General features: G+C 46.2%; 1 pseudogene; it reads left to right on the forward strand.

Annotated features, from left to right (window-relative positions):
- The window catches only part of LOC142501465 (thimet oligopeptidase-like), a 32,574-nt pseudogene that overhangs the window by 15,370 nt on the left and 1,417 nt on the right, over window positions 1-15,787 (forward strand).

A 15,787-nucleotide genomic window follows, 5' to 3' on the forward strand; every position in this document is an offset into this window, starting at 1 on the left:
ATGTGTATCAGAGAATCGAGCGCTTAAAGGTGGGATGAGGACTCAACCCTCAGTGTTGCGCTAAACCTGCCACTCACACTCATCAGTAACCTGCCTCTTAGTCAGGGCCGGACTTCTGAGGCCCTAAGCTATGTCAAGGTTAAGAGGCCCCCAAAATGAGACACGTATTACTCTGACTGAAGAAACCATTGATCATATAAACATGACACTGAAATGAATGAAAGCATTAGTCTAGCATTGTTATATACAAACATTACGGTGTAAAGCTAAAATGAACAGTGTTTGCACATCACCTTCATTTTTAATATTAAAACATTTTATTTTGTGATTATTGGAGAGTGAAGTCATTGATGATGTCTTCAACTCATAAGCTACGAAGTTTATCACTTTCGATGCACGTGATGTTTAGGGTCATATTTGAACAAAAATGTAAATATTTATAGATAATCTTCTTTTACCCATATCTTTATTAATCATCGGGTTATAAAACTTGAAAGGCATGATTCTTGCTTTTTTAAATCCCCTGATATTGTGAGGCCCTATCCTGTAGCTATGTCAGCTTATGCGTACGCCCGGCATTACTGTTAGTACATTGTCACTTGTGTATGTTTGGTCACAATCTGCAGCACTGCACATTTAATAGAGTTTAAAACCTCGAAATTTACTGCAGATGAGCACATTTCCCCTGATTTCCACTTCTAGTTTTACTTAATGAAAATTGCTGGTCCTTCCAGTATATTAAATATACTGTAAGTGTTCTTCCAACAGGCAAAAACGTCTTTGCGTTACAGAACGGACATCCAAAATACAATGCTAGCTCCTGCCAATAACCGCAGCTGCTAAGCCACACTGTGTACTCCTTAATACCCTCCCTATCTATTAGGACATGTATACTCCATGCAGGCCGCCAACAGGGGGGGGTCTGCCGGGGTTGGCGTCCCGGGCCCCTTGAGTCAAGGGGCCTGGACGCCGGGCCCCCTGCGCGGCCGTGCCTGTTATATTAGAGAGAAAAAAACAAACAGTAAAATAAAAATGGCGGTGATTCCCATGTGCATGCGCAGAGCCGAGGTCCCTGTCGCGCATGCGCAGGGAAAGCAGGCAATCCGGCCTGCTGCCTGTGGGCCCGCTCCTCCCCGCTCCCAATGTGGGACGGAGGGGAAGCGTCGTGGCGAGCCTGCGCCCCACCCACCCAGCTCCCCCCGCACGAGTGCCAACCCAGCTTCCCCCGCGCGCCCGCCTCCAGCTGCGGAATTAGCACACCAGTCACGCTCCCCGAGCTGCCCACCTCCCGCGCGGCTCTGAAGGGGGTTCTGCACCTCTTGAGCCAGCCTCCCTCCCCGGGCAGCAGCCGCAGAGATATCGGGGGCAAGGGGGGAAGCATCTGGTGGGCAAGGAAGCAGGAAGCAGCACCCACCCGGTCAAGGTCAGTCACCCACCCAAGCAGTCACTCACCCAGGCAGTCACTCACCCACCCATGCAGTAACCTACCCAGGCAGTCATCCAGTCACCCACCAACTCACCCAGTCACTCATTCACCCACCCAGTCACTCATTCAAGTCAAGCCACTCAGTCACCCACCCACCCAGTCACCGAACCACCCAGTCAACTCAGTCACCCACCCAGTCAACTCAGTCACCCACGCACTCAGGTACCCACCCATTCACCCAGTCACACACCCACCCATCCAGTCCCCCACCCACCCAGTCACTCAGTCACCCACCCAGTCACTCAGTCACCCACCCAGTCACTCAGTCACCCACCCAGTCACTCACTCAACCCAGTCACTCAGTCAACCACCCACTCAGTCACCCACCCATCCACTCAGTCACCCACCCACCAAGTCACTCTGTTATCCAGTCACCAACCCACCCACTCAGTCATCCACCCACCCACCCAGTCACCCACCCACCCACCCAGTCACTCAATCACCCACCCACAGTAACCCACCCAGTCATTCACCCACTCAGTCACCCATCCAATCACTCAGTCACCTACCCAGTCACTCAAGCACCCACCCAGTCACTCACCCACCCAGTCACTCAGTCACCTGCGCCCGCCTCCAGCCACAAAATTAGCACACCAGTCGCACCCCCCGGCGGCAGGGGGGAAGCATCTGGCGGGCAAGGAAGCAGCACCCACCCACCCAAGCAGTCACTCAGTCACCCACCCACCCAGTCACCCACCCAGGCAGTCAGTCAGTCAAGGCAGTCACTCACCCACCCAGGCAGGCAGTCACCCACCCAGGCCGTCAGTCACCCACACACCCACGCAGTTACCCACCCAGGCAGTCAGTCATCTGTCTTTTGTTGAAAATATAAAAATAAACAGATTGCATTGTAATGTTTTTTTCAGTATTACAATAAGAAGAAAACAAAGTAAAAGTTGCTTGCTAAAAAATATTTTTTCGTGGTAGGTGCGCTATAGGTTCAGGGGGGGGCTGCTCATTTCATTTGTCCTGGGCCCCATGATTTCTGTCGGCGGCCCAGCCTCCATGTCAGAACACAGAATGAACTGAGGCTTTAAGTATATCACTTTATACCTGTCCTGATCCAGAGAATTCTTGCTAAATAAGGTGTGGAAAAATGAGGGACTGTAACTCTCTTTGCTATCTTTCCCTTTTCAGCTTCCACTGGCCTTGTCTCTTCATTGTATAAACCCTTAGGGGTACAATCTATATCTGCCTAAACAGCCATTCATCCAAAATCACCCATACATATGTAATAAAGAATAGGGCCTTTGGTCCTTTCCTTTGTAGGATCTGGTTACAGAGATGTGTTTGTTGTTGTTGGTTTGTTTTTTCTGATTTATTGCATAATTAATATGTATTTTCATGTTTGTTAATGATTTGTAGACAATTCTAACTCCGAATTCCCTGAAACCAGAAGCGGAGAGATTCTTAGAGACAGTGATCAAGTTGGGCCAGAGAAACGGCCTGAATCTTCAGCCAGAGATGCAGCAGGTTGGGATGATTCCATATTATTATATTACTGTAACCTCCTGCTGTCCGGCCTTCCTGCCTCTCACCTGTCTCACCTACAATCTATTCTAAACGCTGCTGCCAGAATCACTCTACTCTTTCCTAGATCTGTCTCAGCATCTCCCCTCATGAAATCCCTCTCCTGGCTTCCGATCAAATCCCGCATCTCACACTCCATTCTTCTCCTCACTTTTAAAGCTTTACACTCTTCTGTCCCTCCTTACATTTCAGCCCTAATTTCTCATTATGCACCATCCAGACTCTTGCGTTCTTCTCAAGGATGTCTTCTTTCTACCCGCTTTGTATCTAAAACCCTCTCCCGCATTAAACCTTTCTCACTTTCTGCCCCGCACCTCTGGAATGCCCTTCCCCTCAGTACCCGACTAGCACCCTCTCTATCCACCTTTAAGACCCACCTTAAGACACACTTGCTTAAAGAAGCATATGAATAGCACTGTGGATATTCTGAACACATGATACATAAAGCTTGGCCCCCTGCAGACGCACTTACCAGAACTCCCTCCTACTGTCTCTGTACGTTCTCCCTACCTACCAATTAGACTGTAAGCTCCTCGGGGCAGGGACTCCTCTTCCTTAATGTTACTTTTATGTCTAAAGCACTTATTCCCATGCTCTGTTATTTATTTGATTACCACATGTATTACTACTGTGAAGCGCTATGTACATTAATGGCGCTGTATAAATAAAGACATACAATACAATACAATATTACAGTTATATTGTATAGTGTGGTATTAGGAGACGTAGTGACTCCGTGAGTAAAGGCACAGACTCTAAACAATGGCACAGAGTGTGAATCAGGGGAACCTTGTTCAAATCCCACTGTCAGCTCCTTGTGACCTTGGGCAAGTCCCTTTATCTTCCTGTGCCTCAGGCACCAAAAACATAGATTGTAAACTCATCTCTGCAGCGACTGTGTCTGTAACATGCTTACAGTATGTGCCGCGTACCGTGCACTCAGTGGCACATTCCCCATTAGGCCCGGGCCTAAGGTAGCAGAATTTGAGGACCGGCAGAATTTGGAGATCGGCGTTTGCCGCTACTGCGCTTGCGTGAGCTGGCCGTTTCTGCGCATGCGCGATCAGCAAGTGTGTGATGTCATGTTGCCATGGGAACAGGAGGGCGGCATCAGGTAAGTGCCTAAGGGCGCCATTTTTTTTAAAATCCGCAACTGCCTGCACTGTACTGTAATATTGAAGTGCTCTGAGTTCCATTGGGAGAAAAGCACTATATAAAATAAAGTTATTATTAAAAGGCTCTACCTTCGTTGTATTGTAAGGTAAATCCTTTTAAAATACCACAGTTATATTGGGTTGTAATGTCCCAGGACATACTTCAAAACGAGCGGTATTATTTCCTGGTCATTTTTTTATAAATAAATAATAAAATAAAACCTGGACACACACATTATTTTAAGAATGCTCAAGTTTTCCAAACTGACAAATAAAGGAAGTAAATATTTCTGTTGCAAATGGAATTATATATGTACTGTGTGTGTGTGTATATATGTGTGTGTATATATATATATATATATAAATATATATGCAAATATAGCTGTATGCTCATCTGCATGTCTTAGGCAGGTCTGCAACCCCGCCTTTCCCCATTATCACCCAGCATACAGCACTTCCACTGCAGCAAGGGATTCTGGGAAATGACATGCAAATGAGCACAGTGTCACTTTTTGCCTCAATAACCATTTTTAACATGGTTCCCTATATATATATGTGTGTGTGTGTTTTTGTTTGTTTCAGAAAATGATTTCAATCAAGAAAAAGATGAGCAACCTTTGCATCGATTTCGGCAAAAACTTGAATGAAGATATCACATTTCTTGTCTTCTCGGAGAACGAGCTGGGTAAGTTCTCCGCCCCTGTCTGTCACACAGTGTGCTGGAGGCTCTATGTTCCTTGGAATATGAAGAGACCAGGCAGACATAAGAGGAGAGATCTGCAGTTTTATAGACACATGTTGAGCTCTCACATTCTGCCTCATGCCCTCCAGGTTTTATTTGGTATTATTCTTCTAACTGATTAGAATACGTTTGTTTTCTAGGAGGGCTCCCTGATGACTACCTGAACGCCTTGGAAAAAGCAGAGGATGGAAAATTAAAGGTCACCTTGAAATACCCTCACTATTTCCCTTTAATGAAAAAGTGTCACATTCCAGAGACTCGGCAGAAGGTGGAGAAGGCTTTAAACTCCCGGTGCAAAGAGGTCGGTGCGAATGTTCTCTGTGGTGTAGAACCTAACCATAAACATCTAAACATCTGTGGTCCTCATATCTCCCCTTCTAGGAGAACAGCCAGATTCTGAAGGAGCTGTTGGAACTGAGAGAACAGAAAAGCAGCATCCTCGGGTTTAACACTCACGCAGATTTCATTCTTGAGATGAACATGGCGAAGAACAGCAAGACGGTGGAGACGTTCCTAGGTAGGGACTTGTTTGTCTCTGCCCTCAAACATGTCATATGGCCTAGGAGTATAGTGTCTAAAACAGAAGATATTTCCTATAGAACTTGGAAAACATCTGGTCATGGAAACGAATATGCTCTACTGCAGGGGTGGTCAACTCCAGTCCTCAAGGGCCACCAACAGGATGGTTTTCAGGATATCCCTGCTTCAGCACAGGTGGCTCAGTCTTAGACTGAATAACTGATTGAGCCACCTGTGCTGAAGCAGGGATAGCCTTAAAACCTGACCTGTTGGTGGCCCTTCAGGACTGGAATTGGCCACCCCTAGTCTGCTGTGTACTGTTCCTCTGTACTCTTCTTGCCCCAAATTGTGAAACCCTGGCTAGATCTGTCATGTTTATATGGAATATTTACCTTGCTACTCTTCATCCTGCAGTAATACCCAACAGTGTCAAGGGAATTATGGGCAGACAATAGGAACCAAAAGTAAGGGTCAGAGTTAGTTGTGTAACCATGCTTCGTATTACTTTATACTGCAACTTGTTCATCGTGATGGGGGTCAGATTTCTCAGCATTCAGCTTCTTGCATATACAGTGTTTGTGTGTATCCTTTTCAGATGAGTTATACCAAAAGCTGAAGCCCTTGGGGGAGCAGGAGAGGTCAGTCATATTGGAGCTGAAAAGGAAGGAGTGTGAGAAACGAGGACTGGACTTCGATAACCAGATCAATGCCTGGGACATGCGCTACTTTATGAACCAAGTGGAGGAGACCACCTACAGCGTGGACCAGAATCTGCTCAAGGAATTCTTCCCCATGGAGGTGGTGACCTCTGGTCTAATGGACATTTACCAAGACGTACTGGGTGTGACCTTTCACCTGGAAAAGGGACCTGCAGTTTGGCATGAGGATGTATCTCTATTCTCTGTGAAAGATAAAGTCACAGCACAACTCCTGGGAATGTTCTACCTGGATCTGTATCCACGGTACGTTTTTTCAGGACTTTATCTGACACTTATTTCTGGTCTGAATAGTTTGTGGCCAGGGTACCTCTCACACAGACCTGCTCTCATCTCTCCTGTATCTAACTTTCTTTGGATATTAGCCACTGTCACAAATGGGCATGTGACTTGTTTATGTGACAAGGGTTAATACACACAGCTATTCAGCTGATGCATTTATTTCCCCGCAGAGGCTCTAAACTGAGCAATATCTCCCCTCAATCCGTCACAAATATAACCTTAAACTCGCTGCCACCACCAAGGAGTTACCACTAGGGGTCCTCGGCCCTCTACTAATTAGGAAAAAATATGATTAACACACAAATCTATTGTAGCAGAATGTGTCCGAAAATACAGTTACTCTATAAAATGTGCGAAGTTCAATTAAGGCCAAAAGATTCACCCCCTGCTGTGTCTATTTTCTTAATCTCAACTTGTAAGAATTAGGCAAAAGCCATACTGTATTTGAATTGTCTGTCTCTAAATCACCCCTTGATGTGTCTCTTACCTAAATTCAGCTTGTAACACCTAGGCAGGACAACAGCCTGTTTAGAAACACCATCTGTTTTTATGTGCCTCACATGTGCTAATTGAGATGTCAGGGTAGCACCTAAATCAGTCAGGGGACTTGTAAGACCTATGCAGCTAGAGACACACTAGGGAAAGCAGCAATGCAGGGGCAAGCAGCATACATTTAAAGCAGCATCAACGAGAATCGCTGGTGGGGAAGAATGTTATTTATAAATGACCTGACTGTTACGTAATTTGTTCTAAATTTCACTCCAAGTATTCACCAATTTGCACCAATTTATATTCTGTTTCGTAAAAAAATCTGGGGAGGGGTCTTGGGAGGGAGCGCCCTTCCGAGGATTTTTTTAAGAAATAGAATATGAAATAGAGCAAATTGAAGCAAATTGGTGCACGCTTGGAGTGAAATTTAGAACAAATTACATAATGGTCAGATCATTTATAAATAACTGACCTGCAGTCATACTGTACATGGCGAGCAATACTAATCTTAATTTTCCTCCCACAAATTCCAAGACTGTTGCACCCCTCCTCATCCTCGTTCTCCCCCTCGTCCTCTCACCCCCCTCCCTTCCTCTCTCATCCCCCCCTTCATCCTCTCATCCCCCCTTCATCCTCTCTCATCCCCCCTCCCTGCATCCTCACTCATCAAGGAACAAGAGCGCAAGGCAGCAGGAACAAGGAGAGCGGTTAAACACTTTGGAATTAAAAAGGGTTATGCTCAGCCGATGAGCCAGAAGCATGGATAGAAAGAGAATGTGTGAGAACGATTCGGAGGTGTACGGAGGCTGTGAGGTAAGCGGGTGCTTTCTCCTGGCCATGGTGGATGGGCCGTGGGGGGCGTTCCGAGGGGCCCTCACTGGGCGAACCGCTCACGTGACCAGCCTGTTGCGCAAAGAAATCAGTTTGAAATGATTTCTTGGTAATGCACGCCCCCTCCTGTTTCCGCCCGCACGCCACGTGGACGCGCACACTGCCTCAAGGCAGTCTGTTCGCTCAGCGTGCGGACGCCTCCGCACTTTCTGCGGTACCATGGCCCCAGCCGTACCTGCACCCTCTGACATCACACAGCTATATTCCCTTCAGTAAAAAACACCCCTACAAATCCTCCTCACACATTCTCTTTCTGTCCATGCTTCTCCTCCTTGCTTCTGGGGATGTCTCTCCCAATCCTAGTCCCTGCCTTATTTCTACTTGCTCTCATCCTCGCCTTCCACATACAACTTCTACTCCTTCTGGTATCAACCCCTCTAACCTCATACCCATCCCCTGTCACCCTCCCTCCTCTCACCCTTTCTCCTGTGCCCTTTGGAATGCTCGCTCCCTTTCTAGCAAGTTCCTCTCTGTGCATGACTTCTTTCTCTATCACTCTCTGCTCCTTTTTGCTATAACTGAGACCTGGCTCACTCAGTCTGACTCTGCTCTGGAAGCTGCCCTCTTTTATGGAGGCCTTTCTTTCTCCCACTCTCCACGCCCTGATGTTAAGGGTGGATGCGTGGCGCTCCTGCTCTCCCCTCTCTGCCGCTACCGTACCCTTCCAAATTCCTCCTTCTCTTGCTTATCCCTCCTTTGAGGCTCACACTGTCCAGCTTTTCTCTCTTCTCCCTGTACACGTGACGGTCATCTATCACCCACGCACCTCTAATCCCCCTTCTGTCTTTCTCTCTCACTTTGAATCCTGGCTTTCTTTCTTTCTCCTCTCAGACTCCCCTGTTCTTCTCCATGGGGACTTTAACTGCCACATTGATGAACCCTTGGGCTTCCCGCTTTCTCTCTCTAACCTCTTCTTTTGGCCTTCATCAGTGGATGGCCACTACCTAGATCTGGTTTTCACTAAAAACTTTTCTCTCTCTGATTTCTCCATTTCCTCCCTTCCTCTCTCTGACCATCACCTCATCTCATTTTCTCTCGCTCACTTCTCCCCTTCTCCACTTCCATCTACTCCTCGTTTCTGCAGAGACCTGCGCTCCATTAACCTACCAGCTTTTGATTCCACTTTACACTCCTCCCTCTCCTCTCTCAGTTCTGCCTCAGTTCCCTACCAACATGGTCTGCCCTATCCTCCTCTCTTGATCTACATGCCCTGCTTTTTCTCTGCCGTTCTCGCCCTTATAACCCCAGACCCTGGCTAAATTCCCACACAGGCATGCTGTGTTCCTGCACTTGTTTCTCTGAATGCCTCTGGAGGAAATCTCACACTCGCAGGCTTCCTTCCCTACAAATGTATGCTATCCTGTTACAACTCTGCCCTCTCTCAAGCTAAACAAACTTTTCTTCACTAATCAACACGCACAAGTTTGATCCATGCCTACTCTTCTCTGTCTTTGACTCCCTACTCAGACAACCCTCTGCTGCCTGTTCTTCTTTCTCCATCTCACCTCAGGACTTTGTCGACTATTTCAAGGAAAAGGTGGAATCCATATGTCAGGACATCCCCTCTGTATCCCCCTCCCATCCTACTCCTCTTCCTAACTCTCCTCCTGCCTTCTTTGACTAATTTTCTGCTGTCACAGAGTAGTATGTGTCATTGCTGATCTCCTCTTCTCCCTCTACCAACTACCCTCTTGACCCCATTCCCTCCCATTTCCTAAAACCTCTTGCTCCTGCTATAATCCCTACGATCACACATATTTTTAACTCCTCCCTCTACTCTGTTACCTTTCTCTCTTCATTCAAACATGCAAGAGTTATACCATTACTCAAAAACAGCAAGCTTGACGCTACCATTCTTTTTAACTATCGACCTGTCTCCCTCCTGCCTTTTGCCTCTGAACGTCTTGTATTCTCTTGCTTGCTCCATTTTCTCAACACCTATTCTCTCCTAGACCCTCTACAATCTGGCTTCCACACTGCTCACTCCACTGAAACAGCCCTCACTAAAATAACTAATGACCTCCATGCTGCCAAAGACAAAGGTCATTACACTCTGCTCATATTACTCAACCTCTCTGCCGCATTTGATACAGTGGACCACCCTCTTCTCCTTCACATTCTCCATACTCTTGGCATTCGTAACAAAGCTCTATCCTGTATCTCCTCTTACCTCTCCCATCGTACTTTCAGTGTCTCTTTTGCTACCACCTCTGTAAGGGTACCCCAGGGCTCTGTCCTGGGACCTCTTCTCTTTTCTCTTTACACACTCTCTCTAGGTGACCTAATCACATCCCTTGGGTTCAAATATCACCGCTATGCTGACGACACAAATTTACTTTTCTAACCATGTCCTTAAACCTGCTGTACAGACTAAAGTTTCTGAATGTCTCTCTGCTATATCATCCTGGATCACCCTCCGCCGACTTAAACTTAACATGGCAAAAACAGAGCTCCTCATACTTCCTCCCAAACCTGGCCCTACTACCTCCTTCCGCATTACTGTTGGAAGTACTATCATTCAACCAGTAGCCCAAGCACGCTGCCTAGGGGTCACACTCGACTCTTCTCTCTCACATTCTCTTCTCACATTCAAAAGGTAGCTAAAACCTGTTGTTTTTTCCTGCACAATATTACCAACATACGTCCTTTCCTCTGTTGCTCAACTGCAAAAACTCTGAGACAGACCCTCATTCTCTCCCGTCATGACTACTGTAATCTCCTGCTGTCTGGCCTTCTAGCCTCTCACCTGTCTCCCGTACAATCTATCCTAAATGCTGCTGTCAGAATCACTCTACTACTGCACCGACACACTTTATTCGAGCAAATACCCGGTATGTACCTGGCAGATACCTGGAATGCGCCGCTCCTCACCTCTGACAAGCCCCGTTGCATTTGCTTTCCCAGCCTGGGTTCATGCCCGGCTGATGGGCGGCTGATCTGTTAAATGATAATGATTAGGATTTAATAGGCTGCAATGCTTTGCGTGTCTACCAGATGGCATAAATTCATGAATTGTAATGCAGTTTATATATATATACTGTGCAGTATTGCAGCCAGCGGGAATAAAATGCTTCAATCCCTGCTTGGAAAATAACTCAATGCACTCGGGCAGAAAACAGTCACAAACCTCAATACACCCGGGTATACCCGAATTCGTGGGACTAGCCAAGCTCGGATAAAGTGTGTCGCCAGTGTATTTCCGAAATCTCTCTCAGCGTCTCCCCTGCTGAAATCACTCTGCTGGCTTCCTATCAAATCCCATATCAGACAGTCAATTCTCCTCCTCCCTTTAAAAGCTTTACACTCTTCTGCTCCTCCTTATATCTCAGCCCTAATTTTTCGCTATTCACCTGTCATGATGTGCTCACCACAAACAGGACGAGACCGCAGGACTGAGGTGGGGATGGATATAAACACCACCCACAGCCACGTTGGGCGTGTCCGGAGTGTAGGTTGGTCAAGGTAGCAGGTCTGGGTTGGAGAGGTACGGATAGTCGACATACTTGCCAGGGTCTGGGTTGGAGAGGTACGGATCGTTGCAGGTACTATTAGCCGGGGTCCGGGTTGGTAGAGGAGAATAGTCGTTGTACGGGTGCCGAGGTCAGGGTTGGGAAGGTGCGGATTGTCGTAGATAGCCGGGATCAGGAGTACAGAAGATCAGAGTCCAAAACAAGCCGGGTCAATAACAAAGAGCTGCGAACAAGAGGACAAGACAAGACTGCAAGGCTAGGAAGCAATGAACACAACGTAACATAGGATTATGCTCAGCCAATTTGCCAGTGGGGCAGCTGAGCATAAATAGGAGAGAGCAACCAATGAGTAATCTGCAGCGTGGAGGTGCGTCAGCAGCGAGGACTGTGGTTGGTGAATCCGGAGCAGGGATCAGGTGGGATAAGGATTCCTGACAACTTCTGAGGAGGCGTGAACTGTGTGCGCCAAATGCGTGCTGCGTGTGCACCGCGCGCCCCCGACGTCAGTACCGGTGACAGTCCGCCTGGAGTTTCTGTCTAGCCGTTGCAGTCCTAAGATTCTCCTGGACCATTTTCCATGAATTATGTTATCCGCAGCCGATACCTCAGAAGAAGATGTGGACATCGGGAGGCGGGATGGGTGAAATCCATAGTTTATGAAAAAATGTGGACTCGCTGCTCAGACTATTGTGCGCGAATTCGGCCCAGGGAAGAAGATCCGTCCAGTCATCCTGGGTGTCCGAGATGAAACAACGCAGGTATTGCATTAAGGACTGATTGGATCTCTCTGTCTGACCGTTGGTTTGGGGATGATACCCTGAAGAAAAATGTATGGAGATGCCCATCCTTTGAGAAAAAGGCGGGAGCCTCGGCAGCGAGCGGAGGTGAGTGGGGAGCGCGCCGAGGGTGGCTTGACTCCCTGATCTTTACAACACCACCTCGACTCTTGCTTTCTGCTCAAGGATGTCTTCTCTCTATCCCTTTTGTATTTAAAGCCCTCTCCCGCCTTAAACCTTTCTCAAAGACAGCCCCACACCTCTAGAATAAACTTTCCCTCAGTATCCGACAAGCACCCTCTCTATCCACCTTCAAGACCTACTTGAAAACACACCTGCTTAAGGAAGCATATGAGTAGCTCCATGGCTGATAATTAACACCTCGTACATAAACCACAGATGCAACAGATTCAATCTCAACCACCCCAGTGTACATCTGCGTTGCCACGCTCAGTAGCTCTCTGGTTGACATAAATATATATTCATTATGTGGTGGGTGTGGGAGTTTGAGCTTGCTGGGAATCTGTGTTTACCTATGTCTGACTGCTAGCAGTCAATTGGAGGTTGTGGCACCTCCCCCCAGAGCTCACTCCTCCTCCTTCACCTTTTTAACTTGGAAGGTCATTTCACTTGCTGCAGGAACAAGACCCATTATGGTTCTTCCCCTCTCACAGAGGTAAAAGGAAGGGTTCACAGTGTAGTGTAGGACCTGCATTATTTTGGTTATACCTTGACATTGGTATGCAGGCTTATGACGCCTTTGGCCAAAGGGTTAACTAAATAACCAAGTATTTTATATTATTATTATTGAAGTATTTTACTTTATATGTGTTTTGTCAATTGGATGCCGCATTGGGCACCCCCTGTCTCTTGTTACATCTGCGTTGCCCCAAAGGCGGACAGCCTTTGGCGCAGCCGAAGGGCAGCCAAAGGGTGTGAACCGTTTGCTGCCATTCGCTGATGTTTGGTGATGTTAAAGCTGCTCTATTTCAATCTGAAACTTATAAGCCCTTTATCCCCTGTACCCAATTTTCCAACTCTATCTGTCCATGAAATGTCTCTGAATTCACTGTATAACCCTGTTATTTTAATGTAACCATGTATTTTTTATAACTCTGTGCCCAGAGCATACTTGAAAACAGAGGTATCTCTCAATGTATTACTTCCTTGTAAAACATTTTTATAAATAAATAAACCTTTGCTCCTTGCAGACGTACTTACCAGAACACCCTCCTAATGTCTCTGTACGTTCTTCCTACCAACCAATTAGATTGTAAGCTCTTTGGAGCAGGGACCCATTTTCCTAAATGTTACTTTTATGTCTGAAGCACTTCTCCCCTTTATGTGTTATTTATATTATTTGTTATTTATATGGTTGTCACGTGTATTACTGTATTACTGCTGTGAAGCGCTATGTACATTGATGGCACTGTATAAAGACATACACACATACATACTGATAACATTTTAGATTTAATATAGAATAGTAGTATGGTGCTTAGTTACAAGAAAATAAACATTACAAGAAAATACAGTACAGTATATTATGCAGACAGTTTCATAAAAATAAAGTGATAAAACATACAAATTACTAACATACATTCCCACATATTAGGCATTTCAGAGAGTTTTGCAGAATTCACATGTCATATCATTTGACACTTCCTTTGTTGAATTTTCAATTCGTATATCAAATGCATGGTTTTATCTTAAAAATCCCTGCATTGGAACAGAATAAGCCAACTTTCTGGGCATGTCCTTAACTCCCCCCTCAGCAATCTCTAATAATATTTTTAAGACTTGGGGAGAGAGAATAGCTTTCTGAATGTAATAATGCCCGAGTATAAAAATACCCCATAACTTTATTTCTATAACCCCATGAATGATGGCACCAGCCTTATTTCATTCAGGTGAGTTTGCAGCAGGCGTAGAGATTCATCTTGACAGATCTATTCCTAATTTTGTAGCAAACAAATATCTGGCCTTTTCACACCCACAATCATGGATTGTTTAGCATCATTTAATCAGTCCAATTTCAAATATCACAAAGATATATATAATATAATCAGATCCAGGGTATCTTTATTTGTAGCGAAGAAGATGGTGATAGTGCTGCTATATTGAAATACACAATGGTACACAGTAGCATCAAAGATAGTAGGCAATGTCAACTTACAGGGAAGCCCCATGCAAGGGCTTTGTACGATTAGGTTGGGATGGTGTCCGGTAGTTGAGGGTGATGCACGAGCGGGTGGTGAGCTCCTGCAGAGAAGTCGGTGCGCTGGCAGCTCTTCCGCAGTGTTAGGCTGGGGCTCTCACTTCCGACTTCTCTTCCTCACGTGATCAGCGTCCGCACGTGATGACGTCGATCCTCGGGCACCGTGGGTCTTAATCATGAAGGCTTCACTCCATTTTCCAGGTATTTCTAGTCATTTGCGACTGCAGAGTTTTATCATCTCTTCTCCTCCAGTGCACCGGCACTTTTTACAGTTGCTGCTTCTGACAGACTCACTCAGATAGTAGTTTGTGTACCGGGTTAGTTTGGAACCTGGTTCTGATCCACAATCCAGCTGCTGCTTCTGGTTCCCCTGTCCTTTGCAAGCCCAGATTCTAGGTTGTGTTCCCCCTTCGTATTGTTGTCTATGGAAACAGAGCTGTTGCTAAGTTCTGGTTCTTGATTTTCATCTGGCGAACCAGAACTTAGCAACCGCTCTGATTCCATAGACAATAATACGAAGGGGGAACACAACCTAGAATCCGGACTTGCAAAGGACAGGGGAACCAGAAGTTGATATTTACAGATCACTGTGCTCTTATATTCCCCCACTTTTACACAACACGTAAAACATGCTGGGATATTTCTGGACTGACCCCAAAAATAGTTTCAAGTTAAACCAAAAATATGTATTTTTTTTAGGTGTAACTTGTAACTCAAATTAACCTTTTGTGTGCCGAAGTAGTAGAAAACTGAATATACAGTACGTAGGGCCCAACGTCAGTCACTGATGTAATTGTTCTCTCTCTTAGGGAGGGGAAGTATTCCCACGCCGCCTGCTTCGAGCTACAGCCTGGGTGTCTTTTGCCGGATGGCACGCGGCAGATATCTGTGGCTGCCATGGTCGCCAATTTCACCAAACCCACCCCGGATACCACATCTCTTCTGCACCATGTCGAGGTGAAGACCTATTTCCACGAGTTTGGACATGTCATGCACCAAATGTGTTCACAGGTAAGTGGCAAGATCACGTCCGGCTGTAATGTGACCCACCGGTCTGACATGTCACTTTTAAAGCCGTGTATGTGTCACAGGCAGATTTTGCAATATTCAGTGGATCTCCTGTGGAGCGCGATTTCGTTGAAGCTCCTTCTCAGATGCTTGAAAACTGGGTATGGGAGAGAGAAGCACTACAGCGCATGTCAAAACATTACAAGAGCGACAGCCCAATCCCAGAGGAGACATTGGAGAAGCTCTTGAAATCTCGGCTGGCAAACACAGGTACAAGTCACATGTTATATAGAACTGAGTCTACTGTGTGCAGCTCCAGCGATACAGGCTCGCCATGGAAATGGGTCTAGAGGACAGGATAGGGCAGTTCTTCTATAAAGGGTGCAAAAGTTAGGCAGTGTTTTGTGGAGCAAGAAGAGTCACCCTCCAGTTTGCAATGTAGATGAAGAGCTTTGTTACATTAAGTATGACTACTGACAAACTGTCTTCTTGTCTTGTATTCTATT

The sequence above is a fragment of the Ascaphus truei genome, chromosome 8, assembly GCF_040206685.1.
Source record: "Ascaphus truei isolate aAscTru1 chromosome 8, aAscTru1.hap1, whole genome shotgun sequence".
Taxonomy (NCBI): domain Eukaryota; kingdom Metazoa; phylum Chordata; class Amphibia; order Anura; family Ascaphidae; genus Ascaphus; species Ascaphus truei.